Genomic DNA, 14568 nt, shown 5'->3' with positions numbered 1-14568 from the left:
ACCATCACAGTCCCTCATCCCGTTTACCATGTAGGCCACCCTGCAGCCATCCTTTTTGTTTAGTGTTAAAGCATAAGTGAATGAATCAACCAGAAAAAGGAAGAATTAATTACATATATTTACACATATGTATAGGTTTTATACAATATATATACTCTGGATATACATATATTATAAATTTTTAATTTTATTATATTTTGAGACACAGTCTCACCCAGGCTTAAGTGCAGTGGTGCAGTCACAGCTCACTGCAGCCTCGATCTCCTGGATTCAAGCAATCCTCTCACCTCAGCCTCCCAAGTAGCTGGGACTACAGGTTTGTGCCAGCATGCCTGACTAGTTTTTGTATTTTTTGTAGAGAAGAGGTTTCACCATGTTGTCCAGACTGGTCTTGAACTCCTGGGCTCAAGCGATCCATACACTTCGGCCTCCCAAAGTGCTAGAACTACAGACTACAGAACTACAGAGCCACCGCGCCCAGCCTATATTTTGTTTTAAATAAAGATGAGCAAATTTAATTTTAATGAATAGAAAAGCATTAAAAATGGGCTGGGTGTGGTGGCTTACACCTGTAATCCCAGCATTCTGGGATGCTGAGGCAGGTGGATCATCTGAAGTTAGGAGTTCAAGACCAGCCTGGCCAATATGGTGAACCACCGTCTCTACTAAAAATACAAAAAAATAGCTGGGCATGGTAGCGGGTGCCTGTAATCCAAGAGGCTGAGGCAGGAGAATCGCTTGAACTCGAGGGGCAGAGGTTGCGGTGAGCCGAGATCTCACCATTGTACTCCAGCCTGGGCAACAAGAGCAAAACTCTGTCTCAAAAAAAAAAAAAAAAAAAAGAAAAGCCTTAAAAATGAAGAAACAAAAACGAATGAAATTTGAATAATAGAACTGAAACCCCAATAAAAATAAAATACTTCACATTTAAAAATAATATTTAGTGAAATAAATGAGACAAAAGGCTGAATGGCAAAAATATGTATATATGTTTGTGTATATATACAGAGACACAGATAAAACGTCTTATTTCCATCCTGCCTTTTATTTTAAATCTCATTTATATATACATAGATATAAAATTGGTACATTTTATATTCCCCACACTAGTGACTGCAAAGGCAGTTATAGCATTTTGGCATTTATTTTGTGCAATAAGAAGTGAAATGTGGTTTGATTGCTTCTGTACTGTCCTCAGATGCCATTCCACCTTCGAGAGTCCAGGTTGCTCTGTTCTAAGTTTGAGTCTCTCTAAGAGGGATAACTGGGGAAGAAGGTCGTGACTGAAAGAAAGTATCCTGGGGCCGGGTGCAGTGGCTCATGCCTATAATACCACCACTTTGAGAGGCCGAGGCAGGTGGATCACTTGAGGTCAAGAGTTCGAGACCAGCCTGGCCAACAAGGTCAAACCCTGTCTCTACTAAGTAAAATACAAAAATTAGCTGGGCATGGTAGCAAGCACCTGTAAGCCCAGCTACTCAGGAGGCTGAGGCAGGAGAATCACTTGAACCCAGGAGGCAGAGGCTGCAGTGAGCTGAGATCACACCACTGCACTCCACCCTGGGCAGCAGAGCGAGACTGCGTCTCAAAAAAAAAAAACAAAAAAAAAAAAAACCGGGTGTGGTGACTCACGCCTGTAGTTCTAGCACTTTGGGAGGCCGAAGGGTCGGGGGGGCGTTGAATCACCTGAGGTCAGGAGTTCAAGACCAGCCTGGCCAACGTGGCGAAACCCCATCTCTACTAAAAATACAAAAATTAGGCATGATGGTGCTTGCCTGTAATCCCAGCTACTCCGGAAGCTGAGGCTGGAGAATCGCTTGAACCTGGGAGGTGGAAGTTGCAGTAAGCCAAGATTGCACCATTGCACTCCAGTCTGGGCGAGAAAAGCGAAACTCCATCTCAATAAACAAAAATAAAAACAGAAAGTATCCCAAGAGACATGGGTTGAGCTTTGAAAATGCAGCTGTCCCTTGGTATCTGTGGAGGATGTTTCCTATGACCTCCCATGGATACCAAAATCCAGCGATGCCCAGGTCTTTGGTGTAATGGAGTGGTAGGCCGAGTGCAATGGCTCATGCATGTAATCCCAGCATTTTGGGAGGCTGAGGGGGACGGATTGCTTGAGGCCAGGAGTTCACCTGGGCAACATAGTGAGACACCACTTCTAAAAGTAAGAAAGAAAGAAAGAAATTAGCTCAGCATGGTGGCGCTTGCCTGTGGCCCCAGCTATTCTGGAGACTGAGGTGGAAAGATGGCTTGAGCCCAAGAGTGTGAGGCTGCAGTGAGCTATGATCGTACCACTGCACCCCAGCCTGGGTGGCAGAGCAAGACACTGTCTCAAAAAAATAAAATAAAATATTGTGGTATTTGCATATAACCTACATACATCCTCCTGTATACTTTAATCTCCAGATTACTTATAGTAGCCAATACAGTATAAATGCTGTGTAAATTGCTGTTATCCTGTATTGTTTTTCTGTTTGTTTGTTTGTTTTTTTCTCAGGGAATATTTTTGGTCTGAGGTTGGTTGAATCCGAGGATGCAGAACCTGCAGGTAAAGAAGGCCCAGTGTCCAGGAGACCCGCCTCTGAGGCTCAGGGGAGAGAGGAATGGAGAGAACCTGGACCTGGAAGAAAGGAGGGGAGGGCTGGAGCAGGGCAGGAGCTTCCCCCTCCCTCCTCCTCCCCCTCTTTCCCTAATCTCCCACCACATGCTCTTTCTTTTCTGCTTTAATTCCCTGCCCTCTGGCCCCTGCCATTCTCACACATTTCCATTAGGAAGCACAGAAGGGCCCACCATAGGATCTGTGGGAAATGGAAAGGGTGACTCCCCATAGGAAACATGGCTCCACCTCACGAGAAGCCTGGGAAACGGGGATGACGGCAAGACGGTTTGGAAGGGTATTAAACAGGACGGACAGATCCTGAATGCTGTCCAAATGAATGCACCTTTGAGTCACAATGAAACATATGATTCTCTGGGCAAATCTAATATGTAAATTATTCACACGAGATATTTTAAAATATTAAAATGATGTTATACATCTATAAATACATTGGCATTTTATTACTCAAAATAATATGGTGAGTCAGAATATAAAAATCACGAATGAAGTCCCTACCCCAAATCAGATGTTAGTTCCTCCCCAAAACTGGTTTCCTTATTATCCCCATCCTTCTGAGGCAGCCCACAGAAGTTATGAACTCAGATTCTGAAATCAAAGTGACTTTCATTCAAACTCCAGCTCCTTCAGGTACAAGCTGTAAAACCTTGGGCAAGTTATTTGAATGTTTTAAGCCTCAGTTTTCTCATTTATAGAATAGGAATGGAAAGCTATAACTAACATGACGTCCTAAGTTTTTTGTGGCACGTTAAGAAGAGCGCATATATAAAATGTTTGCAGGAGTGGCTGGCACAAAGTAAGTGCTCAGTAAAAGCAGCTAGTATTATTATCACTGTCAATGGTTTTGCCATATGAATTTAGAAACCTGAGTGGTGTCTTTGATTTTCTTACTCTTCCTCCAAATGATGACCTACTTTATTATACTTAATAACTATTTTTAACTTGTCCCTCTGTCCCTTTTCCCACAGCCACTACCCTAGTTCAGATGGTTGTAAAGTTTCTAATCCTCTACTCAGCTAGCAGGCAGAATCATCTTTCTAACTTAGATCTGAGAATGTCTCCCTCCTGCTTGAAAAACAGTGATGACTTCCCCTTGCCTAGAACCAATTTCTTTCTTTCTTTTTTTTTTTTTTGACAGTCTCACCCTGTTGCCCAGGCTGGAGTGCAATGGCGCCATCTCAGCTCACTGCAGCCTCCGCCTCCTGGGTTCAAGCAATTCTCCTGCCTCAGCCTCCCGAGTAGCTGGGGCTACAGGCGTGTGCCACCATACCCAGCTAATTTTTTGTATTTTTAGTAGAGCTGGGGTTTCACCGTGTTAGCTAGGATGGTCTCAATCTCCTGAACTCATAATCCACCCCCCTGGGCCTCCCAAAGTGCTGGGATTACAGGTGTGAGCCACTGCGCCTGACCCCAATTTAATTTTATTACAGCATTCAAAATGATTTTCCACACCATCTGTCCCTATAGTAGATTACATCACTGGCTTCGGTTCTTCATCCCTCCATGTCCTCTATGTATCTGTGTCCTCTGTCATGTGACTTTACAGCTCCTCCCACTAAAGATCAGAAGATATTTCCTTGACCCTTGGCTTTGGATTGACCACATGACTTGTTCTCTTGCACCTCTGCCACCCCTGAGAGGTGCCATGTGCCCAGGTCAGCACGAGAGAGATGTAAACAGAAGCACTCTAGCTAAGTCTAGCTTAGATCAGCCAACCCATAGATGTATGAGAAATAATAAACAAGGGTTGTTTTAAGCCACTGAGTTTGGGGGTGAGTTGTTATGTAACAATAAACCTCCAAATCCTTTCCATGTAACTTTGTCCTGCAAAACTCATGTATGCTCCAATTACATGGAAGCACTTGTCCTCAATGCACTTTCTGAATTCTCTGTGGCCCCCTCTGCTGGGGGATATCCTTCCTTATTCTTTACCATCTTTTAAAACCCTATTATCTTTCTAGGTCCAGTTACTGTGTCACATTTTCTGTCAAACCTTCTCTGATGCCTCCAATCAAATTTGTCTTTGACTTCTTCAAAAAGCTCCCATAGCCCTTTCTCTATATCCTCTGGCATTCTAGTTATTGATGCACAAATCTGCTTCCCACTAGCTGCTGCTCTCCTTCTCCTTCTCCTCCTCTTCCTCTTTTTTCTTTTCCTCCTTCTTCTTCTCCTCCTCCTCCTCCTCCTGCTTCTCCTTCTTCTTTGAGATGGAATTTTGGTCTTGTTGCCCAGGCTGGAGTGCAATGGCACGATCTCGGCTCACTGCAACCTCCACCTCCCGGGTTCAAGTAATTCTCTGGCCTCAGCCTCCTGAGTAGCTAGGACTACAGGCACATGCCAGCATACCCAGCTAATTTTTGTATATTTAGTAGAGATGTCGTTTCACCATGTGGGCCAGGCTGGTCTCATGACCTCAGGTGATCTACCTGCCTCGACTTCCCAAAGTGTTGGGATTACAGGCGTGAGCCACCGCGCCTGGCCCCCACTTGCTTCTAAGTTTCATAAAGGCAGGTGTATCTGTATTCACCTATGTATTCTTATTAGTGCCCTATATGAAAAATGGAGTGAATTGGCCGGGTGCGGTGGCTCACACCTGTAATCCTAGCACTTTGGGAGGCCAAGGCGGGTGGATCACCAGGTCAGGAGATCGAGACCATCCTGGCTAACACGGTGAAATCCCATCTCTACTAAAAATACACACACACACAAAAATTAGCCGGGTGTGGTGGCAGGCGCCTGTAGTCCCAGCTACTGGGGAGGCTGAGGCAGGAGAATGGCGTGAACCCAGGAGGTGGAGCTTGCAGTGAGCTGAGACCACGCCACTGTACTCCAGCCTGGGTGACAGAGCGCGACTCCATCTCAAAAAAAAAACAGAAAAGAAAAGAAAAGAAAAATGAAGTGAATTAATAAGGAGAGAAATAAATTGAAATGTACTATTTGCTTTTACGACGAAAGAGGGTTGATGACATAATGATTTTCTCATATCATGCCTGGTTTAAACTTGACACCATTGACACAAACTGGAAAACATTAGTAGAAGTGGAGAAAATCTGCTAAGATCTTAATTTGACCAGGCTAATGTTAAAGTGTAATTTTCAAAGGGGTGAAGTTATTCTCATCCAAATATAAAATGAACTCAGTACTAAAAGAGGGAACCAATAAGATGTTAAGACTCATTTAAAGAGCATTTGAGGAACTAGGTAATATTAATATAAGCAATTTAAGAAATATTCGGATAAGAACTTTGAGTTGATACAAAATTGATTACCTACAGAACAGTAAATGATAACCTTTGTAAATATCTTTTCCACTAGACAGAAATTATTTGCATCTCTACCAGACAAAAATTTACACTAACATGTAATTTCACTAAATCTGGGAATTTTGATCAATAGTTTTAGCACTAATCAGTCATTATGGAATTACTATGCTTAGTAATCACCCAAACTATTTTGTAGGTCATTTAATTCTCTAGATTTGGATTATAGCAGGAAGGCATGTTAAGTCAATTAAATATTTATTGACTACCTCTGTGTGCAGATAAACACAGGCATTATGGACTAAATATGGCTTATTCTCTACCTTCACATTTAACATTGTAAATTTTTTAGTTTGCTTTATTGTTTAGAGTTTATGATAAAATTTCCTGAATAGTTTGATTTGTTCTTTGTAACAACCCTGCATAGTAAGAATGGCAGGTGTGACTATGTCCATTTTATTAGTAATCCATACCTTAGTTCTGTAACTTGGTCGGAGTCCTTCAGCTTATAAGTCACACATACAGTCTAGATTCAAAATGGTTTCCTGCCTTTGAGTCCAGTGTTCTCTCTTTCCATCTAGAGCTCCCTTCTGAAGCAGCTCTTGAAACAGTTTGTTGATCATGTCTTTTGGTTTTCTATTTACATTTTTAAAAACACTTTAGAGCTGAGTCTGCAAACTAACAGAACCCATGGAACTAACCTAGCTCAAAATATGATTTATTTGGCCTGCGTGGGGTGATGACATTTTTAAATTTAAAAATTAAGTCAAGATTTGGGACTTTTTCTTTTTCTCTTTCTTTCTTTCTTTTTTTTTTTTTTTTTTTGAGATGGAGTCTAACTGTGTTGTTCAGGCTGGAGTGCAGTGGCGCTCTCTCAGCTCACTGCAAGCTCCGCCTCCTGGGTTCAAGTGATTCTCTCCTGCCTCAGCCTCCCAAGTAGCTGGGATTACAGGCAGACGCCACCACACCCAGCTAATTTTTTGTGTTTTTAGTAGAGACGGGGTTTCACCGTGTTGGTCAGGCTGGTCTCAAACTCCTGACCTCATGATCCGCCTGCCTTGGCCTCCCAAAGTGCTGGGATTACAAACATGAGCCACCGCACCCGGCTGGGACTTTTCTTTTTAAAAATGTTAAGGTTTGGGCAGGCGCAGTGGCTCATGCCAGTTTAGAATTTTATTCTAAACTGGTTTAGAATTTTATTCTAAACTGGTTTAGAATTTTATTTCCCAAAGCTGTGCTTTCTGAAAGATTGCTGTTCACCTGTGTTAGCAAAGGTTCGGTTAGGTTAGGCTAGGTTAGATTAGGTTAGGTTTAGTAAAGGTTAGGTTAGGTTAGGTTTGTGGACATGGTCTTGGAAAAAGCATTCTGATAATTACCTAAAGAAACAGAATGTTCTCTAGCACATAAACAGGAGATTAGATAATTTAGGTGCAGCTTCAGGGCTCCCTGTGCCTAACCCTAACCCTTTAGGACTAAGTTAATTAACATCTCCTAAATTGAACACTAGTTATTCATCAATAGATACTCATGTGACAGAGGCAAATGGAAATTAATTGGCTAGTCTTCCCCATTTGGACTAACTTGCCTGAGAGGAGTCGGTAGAGGTTTATTTAGCCAAAGTTTGAGGATGCACCCAGAGAAAAAATCTGCAACCTGTGCTTTCCTAAGAGAGTTTTGAGAACTCAGTATTTAAAGGGAAAAGGACAAGCAGGAGGGAAATAAAGGAGGAAGGGTGGGCAGTGAGGCAAATGGTTATGTTCTCATGAGGCTCTGCTTAGTGCTCAGTAAATCTACGTTTTATGTATGATAAAGTGAACATGAAGAGAGGGAGTAGCTGAAAAGTCAATTACGCATTTGTCTCAGGGTAGGTTGGGGGATGATTTCTGGTCTTGTCCTTGTCGGTAAGCTGGGCAATTGACATTGTCAGGGTGCAATTGAACAGAACTTAGTTTTAGGGCTAGTTTATAGGGGGTGATATTTATCCAGAAAGATTTAGGGGCTCACAAGAAATTTCCTTGTGAGCAAATTGTGAGAGAGGAGATATGTGGCCTCCTATCCTTGTGGGAGCCTGGCTTATGGATGAGGCTATGACACAGGGCTGTGAAATGATACCCGAGAACAAAAGGAAAGGCAGTATTGGGTGATTCAGTTCCCAACCTTTGGCCTAGTGGGTTTGGGGTTCCCAAGATTTGATTTACTTTCACATCCCAAGGGATAGCAATGCTCAGTGGGACGGGAAGGGGAGGCGGGTGCCTCGTCCCTATTCAGCACTTTGTTACTTGCTGCACAAATGGTTGCTCTGTGCGAGGAAAAGGGCCTTGTGAGAGGGAACCTGCGAGGCTGTGAGGCTGGTAGACAGCTAGTCACCTCATCCCGGGTTCAGAGCAAGGGCTGACATCTCAGCAGATCTGGCTTCAGCTCCTCATGGGTCCTGTGCCCTGTCAGTTGCCTACCCTTTCTGGGTGTCAGGCTTTTCATCTGCCAAGGGACAGCAGAATTTCTTTCCACAAAGTGTGGTTGTGAGAATTCGATGAGGAAGCTGTGTGAATGACTGGCCAGAGTAGACACTACAAAAATAGTAGCCCCGCCCCTCCCGCCAATATATGTTAGCTCCTTGCTTTCTTCTCAATGCTTAGGATGTGGAATTGCTCCAAGGGCAAGGAATGGACAAAGTATAGCGGTGGAGAATGTTGGCCCTGGAGCAGACTGCCTGTGCTTGAGCCCCTCCCTGAAAATTGGTGATGATGAGAACTTGAGCTAACTGTACAACCTCTTTGTGCCTCAGTTTATACTTATATACTAGGTATAAAAATTGCACCTATCTCAAAGGGTTGATTGTGAGGATTATATACTATAGTGCAGGTAAGCACTGAGCACAGTGTCAGGCATACAGTAGAGGCTCAACAAACATAAGTCTTTAAAAAAAAAAAAAAAAACCAGATGCAACCGGGCACTGTGGCTCACGCCTGTAATCCCAGCACTTTGGGAGGCTGAGGCAGGCAGATCACCTGAGATCAGGAGTTTGGGACCAGCCGGACCAACATGGAGAAACCCCATCTCTACTAAAAGTACAAAATTAGCCAGGCGTTTTGGTACGGGCCTGTAATCCCAGCTACTCAGGAGGCTGAGGCAGGAGAATCACTTGAATCTGGGAGGCGGAGGTTGTGGTGAGCCAAGATTGCACTCCAGCCTGGGTGGAGCAACAAGAGCAGAGCTCAGTCAAAAAAAAAAAAAAAAACTAGATGCAAAAGTTCATCTCTGTTTTTGAAAACTTGAAGTAAACATTACATAATACAAGATGATTAACTATTATCCATTTTATTTATTTATTTTATTTTTATTATTATTATTTTTGAGACAGAGTCTTACTCTGTCGTCTAGGCTGGAGTTCAGTGGCATGATCTTGGCTCACTGCAACCTCCGCCTCCCAAGTTCAAGCGATTCTCCTGCCTCAGCCTCCCGAGTAGCTGGGACTAAAGGCATGGGCCACCAAGCCTGGCTGATTTTTGTATTTTTAATAGAGACGGGGTTTCATCACATTGGCCAGGCTGGTCTCAAACTCCTGACCTCAAGGGACCCACCTGCCTCAGCCTCCTAAAATGCTGGGATTATAGGCATGAGCCACCGTGCCTGGCCTATTATCCATTTTAAAGTGTGCAGCTCAGTGAAATTTAGTGGATTAACAATATTGGGCAAACATCACCTCTATTTAGTTTGAAGACATTTTAATTATCCCAAGAGGAAACCCTGTACCCATTAAGCAGTCACTTCCCATGCACCCCTCCCCCAGACTTGGCAACTGCTGATCTACTTCCCGTCTCTATAGATTTGCCTGTTCTGTAGATTTTATATAAAAGGATGCATACAATATGTAACCTTTTAAGAAGGGCTTCTATGGCTCACCATAATATTTTTGAGGTTCAAAAGCCATTTCGATTATTGCTATCCTCTGAACTCCTTGGCTAATATCCCAGAATGATCAGCTTACTTTTGGGGAGTGAAGATACTTTTAAAAAAACAAACAAGTTAATGGTTAAAATGCTCTTTCTGGACAAATGGAGCCTCTTTCTGTGCATGTTTAAGTGTCAGACATCTTGGGGTAGGTGGGAAAGAAAGCTGTCCCTGGGTCACTGAAGCCCCACAGTGGCACAAGTGACTGGGCGGGATGTGCCTGCCTTGCTAGTGGGAAGACCCAAAGGAACAGGTTAGGGCTGAATTGTCCCTTACCCACAGCTACAGTTTATGAGGCTGGAGAGCAAATACCACCATTTAGGGAGCAGAATGCTGAAGACCAGCATGAAGAACTGTGTCCACATTTCTCCATGTCACTGGGCCTTAGGCAGGTGTTGAGCATTGAGGTAACAGACAAAGGGGTCAACAAACAATGCCTCACCCTAGGAGCAGGAGAGAGAAACTCCAGGGATGGCAGCCCAAAGCCCTTCCCAGGGAGTTCCTTTTAAAAGAAAGTCATCAACCTAACCAACCAGTCGTAAGTCCTTTCCTGTAACATGCACTTATTGAGTGCCTGGCTACTAGGGTCACGGAAATTAACAAAAAGAGGTCCTAGGAATGTCAGTGTCATGAAGAACAAATAAGTGAATCCACATAAAGGGCTTAAACCAGGGTCTGGCATATGGTACTTAATGGGTGTTAGCTGTTATTATTACTGTTATCATGGTGCCTTGATTGGTGGATTACTTTCTGATTATTAATTATAGTAGTAGTAGCAGTAGCAGTAGGATAGAGAAACAGATGGGTAGATAGATACATACATAGGTAGACAGATACTTAGATAAATAAATATCAATTCAGTCCTTTGGGGATGGGGGATTCTGCCAGTTGCTGTGTAGATCTTGTGTTGGCCATTCTTGCATTGCTACAGAGAAATATCTGAGACTGGGTAATTTACAAAGAAAAGAAGTTTAATTAGCTCCCAGTTCTGCAGGCTGTACAAGCATAGCACCAGCATCTGCTTAGCTTCTGGTGAGGCCTCAGGGAACTTTTACTCATGGCAAAAGGTGAATCTAGAGCAGGAGCATCCCATGGCTAGAGCAAGAGCAAGGAATAGAGAGTAGGGAAAAGTGCCACACACCTTCAAAGAGCCAGATCGTTGGGCACAGTGGCTTATGCATATAATCCCAGCATTTTGGAGGTCAAGGTGGGTGAATCACCTGAGGTCAAGAATTCGAGACCAACCTGGCCAACATGCTGAAACCCTGTTTCTACTAAAAATACAAAAATTAGCCAGATGCGGTAGTACGCACCTGTAGTCCCAGCTACTCAGGAGGCCAAGGCATGAGAATCACTTGAACCCGGGAGGCCGGGGTTTCAGTGAGCTGAGATCACGCCACTGCACTCCAGTTGGTGACAGAGTGAGACTCCATCTCAAAAATAAAGAGCCAGATTTTGCAAGAACTCACTATCGCAAGGAAGGTATCAAGTCATTCACAAGAGATCCATCTCTATGACCCAAACACTTCCCACCAGGCCCCACCTCCAGCACTGGGGATAACATCTCGACATGAGATTTGGAGGTGACACATATCTAAACTATATCAGATCTATTCCAATTATGCGTTTCTGAAAAGGGGAGATAACCACAGATGACTTCAGGGACCCACCACCGCTACTGTCATACAAACCTGAGCTCCATAGATCACAGACCTCCATAAGTCCTCTCTAACTGGTGAGCAACAGTGGCATTTGGGTCTCCAGAAAGTAGTGTCCATTCAAAGCCAGTGACTAGTAATCCCTCCCAAAGTCTGGTTACTCCCCCTTTTCCAATCCAAAGTCACTTAGTAAGTGACCTCAGGTGCTTTGGGGGAAGGCTGGGAGGTATAAATTTCTGGTGGTGTAGCAAGTTTTTTCCTCAAGGGGCCCTGGGTCTAAGAACTGGTGCAAGTGTGGAAATTGACTAGGGGACCATGTGTCTCCATTTTAATGATTCTAATCCAACTTCTCTTGACCAAACTTAGAGCTTTCTAGCTTGTATGAACAAGTAAGACTTTAGAAAGCTAGCCATGTATATCAATTCTAGGGACAGCCTAATCTACTAGCTCATTACTAAATCACCGCCAGTCTGGCTGCCCATTACTGATCCACTCTATGGCCTATCCTTGTAACCATACCCGTCCCTGTAACCATGCTCACCATGTCTTTGGCAATCAGGTGTAGCCACGTGGCCTCTACCATCCAGAGTTCCCATCACTTCCCTATCGGAGAAGCCCACCAACAGGGAAAGGATCAGAAATCGCAGCAGTTAAAAAATTGGACTTTTTAACTCCAAATGAATGTTTGAAGGCTCAGGTCTAAATTTCTGGATATTGATATAATATAAATGTGTGGTTAATACCTTGATCTATTCTTTAAAAAAAAAAAAAAAACTTCCTTCTAATTGACAAGGAAAGCTGAAAGCCCGATAATAATATGGGTAAGGAATAAAATTTTTGAGAAAGCAATACAAATAGCAAATGAGTGTATGAAAAACTATTCAGCTCCACTAATAACAATATGAAAATAAGAAAACAATGAAATAATATTTTTCATCTGTGGGGAAGGATACAGAGAAAGAACTCTAGAGTCTAATGTTTTGTAGTTGGAAGTGTAAATTGGCACAAATTTTCTGCAGGACAACATAGCAATATACATCAAAACCCCTAAAATAGATTCACCTTTGATCCACACTTCTGTTTTGTGATATAATAGATTAAATATATAAGTGTATTAAGATGGCTGGGGACGGAGGCTCACTCCTATAATTCCAGCACTTTGGGAGGCTAAGGCAGGTGGATCACCTGAGGTCAGGAGTTTGAGACCAGCCTGGCCAAAATGGCGAAACCCCATCTCTACTAAAAATACAAAAATTAGCTGGGCATGGTGGTGCTGGGGAGGCTGAGGCATGAGAATCACTTGAACCCATGAGACAGAGGTTGCAGTGAGCCAAAATCATGCCACTGTGCTCCAACCTGGGTGACAGAGAGAGACTCTGTCGCAAAAAATAAAAGTAAAAATAAAAATAAATGTATAAGTGTATAAAGATGTCGCAGAGATGTTTTTATGAGAAAAAACTTGTAAACAACCTAAATGTTCAACAATGGGGATTTGTTTTAAATAAATTATGGTAAATCCATGGAATATTCAGGGTAAATCCTGATATGGTATTTACCCTGAATATTCCATATCATGATATTCCCTGAATATCATATATGGTAAATCCTGATATTCATTCGTTCATTCAACAAGCATTTAATGAGCACCTGCCTTGTACCAAATGCTGTTGTAAAATTATCTGTTTTTATGGCGAGGTTGGAGACACAGAATAAACAGATAAAGTTTTAAAGTTTAGGTCATATGAGTTCTGTGATGAGAATTAAAAGGGTGATGTGATAAAGAGTGACTGGGGGTGGGGTTACTTTAGGTAGGTAAGGAAAAGTCTGAAGCAGTATCACTTAAGGGGAGGTGAAGATGGCAAGAGGGAAATTAGAAATCATTATGTATATAAGCTTGTTTTTGTTGTTGTTGTTTTGTTTTTTTTGAGACAGAGTCTCACTCTGTCGCCTAGGCTGGAGTGTGGAGTGCAGTGGTGCTATCTTGGCTCACTGCAACCTCTGTCTCCTGGGTTCAGGAGATTCTCCTGCCTCAGCCTCCTGAGTAGCTGGGACTACAGGTGCACACCACCATACCTGACTAAGTTTTGTATTTTTAGTAGAGGCAGAGTTTCACCATGTTGGCCAGGCTGGTCTCGAACTCCTGACCTATGGTGATTAGCCCACCTCAGCCTCCCAAAGTGCTGGGATTATAGGTGTGAGCCGTCATGCCTGGCCAAGCCTGTATTTCTTGACATGAAAATATATTAGAAAACCAATTTTTCAGCACTTTGGAGGCCAAGGCAGGTGGATCACTTTAGGTCAGGAGTTGGAGACCAGCCTGGCCAACATGGCAAAACCCCATCTCTACTAAAAATACCAAAATTAGCCAGGAGTGGTATTGGGCGCTTGTAATCTCAGCTACTTGGGAGGCTGGGGCCTGAGAATCGCTTGAACCCAGGAGGCAGAGGTTGCAGTGAGCTGAGATTGCACCACTGCACTCCAGCCTGGGCGACAGAGCAAGAGTCTGTTTCAAAAAAAAAAAGAAAACCAATTTTTTCGTGCAACCATATGTATGAGGGTAAGGTGGGGTGGGAGATGGGGAATGTGCTGGAAAGATGTCTGAAGGAACTGACCTTGGTTAGAATGCTTTCCCAGCTGCTAGTACCTGAAAACCCATCTCACAGCTCATTTAATAAAGCAGTAAGTTATTGACCATGAAACTGAAAAGTTGAGGCTTCCAGGGGCTCAATAATGTCTCACAGGGGCTGGTTTCTTTCTGTCTCTTCTGCATGTTGGGGAGTTGCTTCACCTCTCATGATCCCATGGTGGTGGCCAACAGTTCCTAGGGCTACATATTTCCTCATTCAGGGGGGATAGAGAATATCTTTGCTTCAACATCCTAGAAACAGACATGAATGTCACTTTGATTGAACTGGCTTGGGTGGCATGACTGATCCCAAACCAAATTCCTTGGCCAGGGCAATGGGCTATGGTGATTGACTTATACCACTGAGGACACAACCATGGAGCTGAGAGTGAGGCAATCTCTGCACCACCAGCCTGAGCATTGGTAGGGAGAGGGCATTTCCCAAAGGAAG

The sequence above is a fragment of the Macaca nemestrina genome, chromosome 14 (genome assembly GCF_043159975.1).
Source record: "Macaca nemestrina isolate mMacNem1 chromosome 14, mMacNem.hap1, whole genome shotgun sequence".
NCBI classification, from domain to species: domain Eukaryota; kingdom Metazoa; phylum Chordata; class Mammalia; order Primates; family Cercopithecidae; genus Macaca; species Macaca nemestrina.
Note: the sequence above shows the minus strand (reverse complement) of the source record.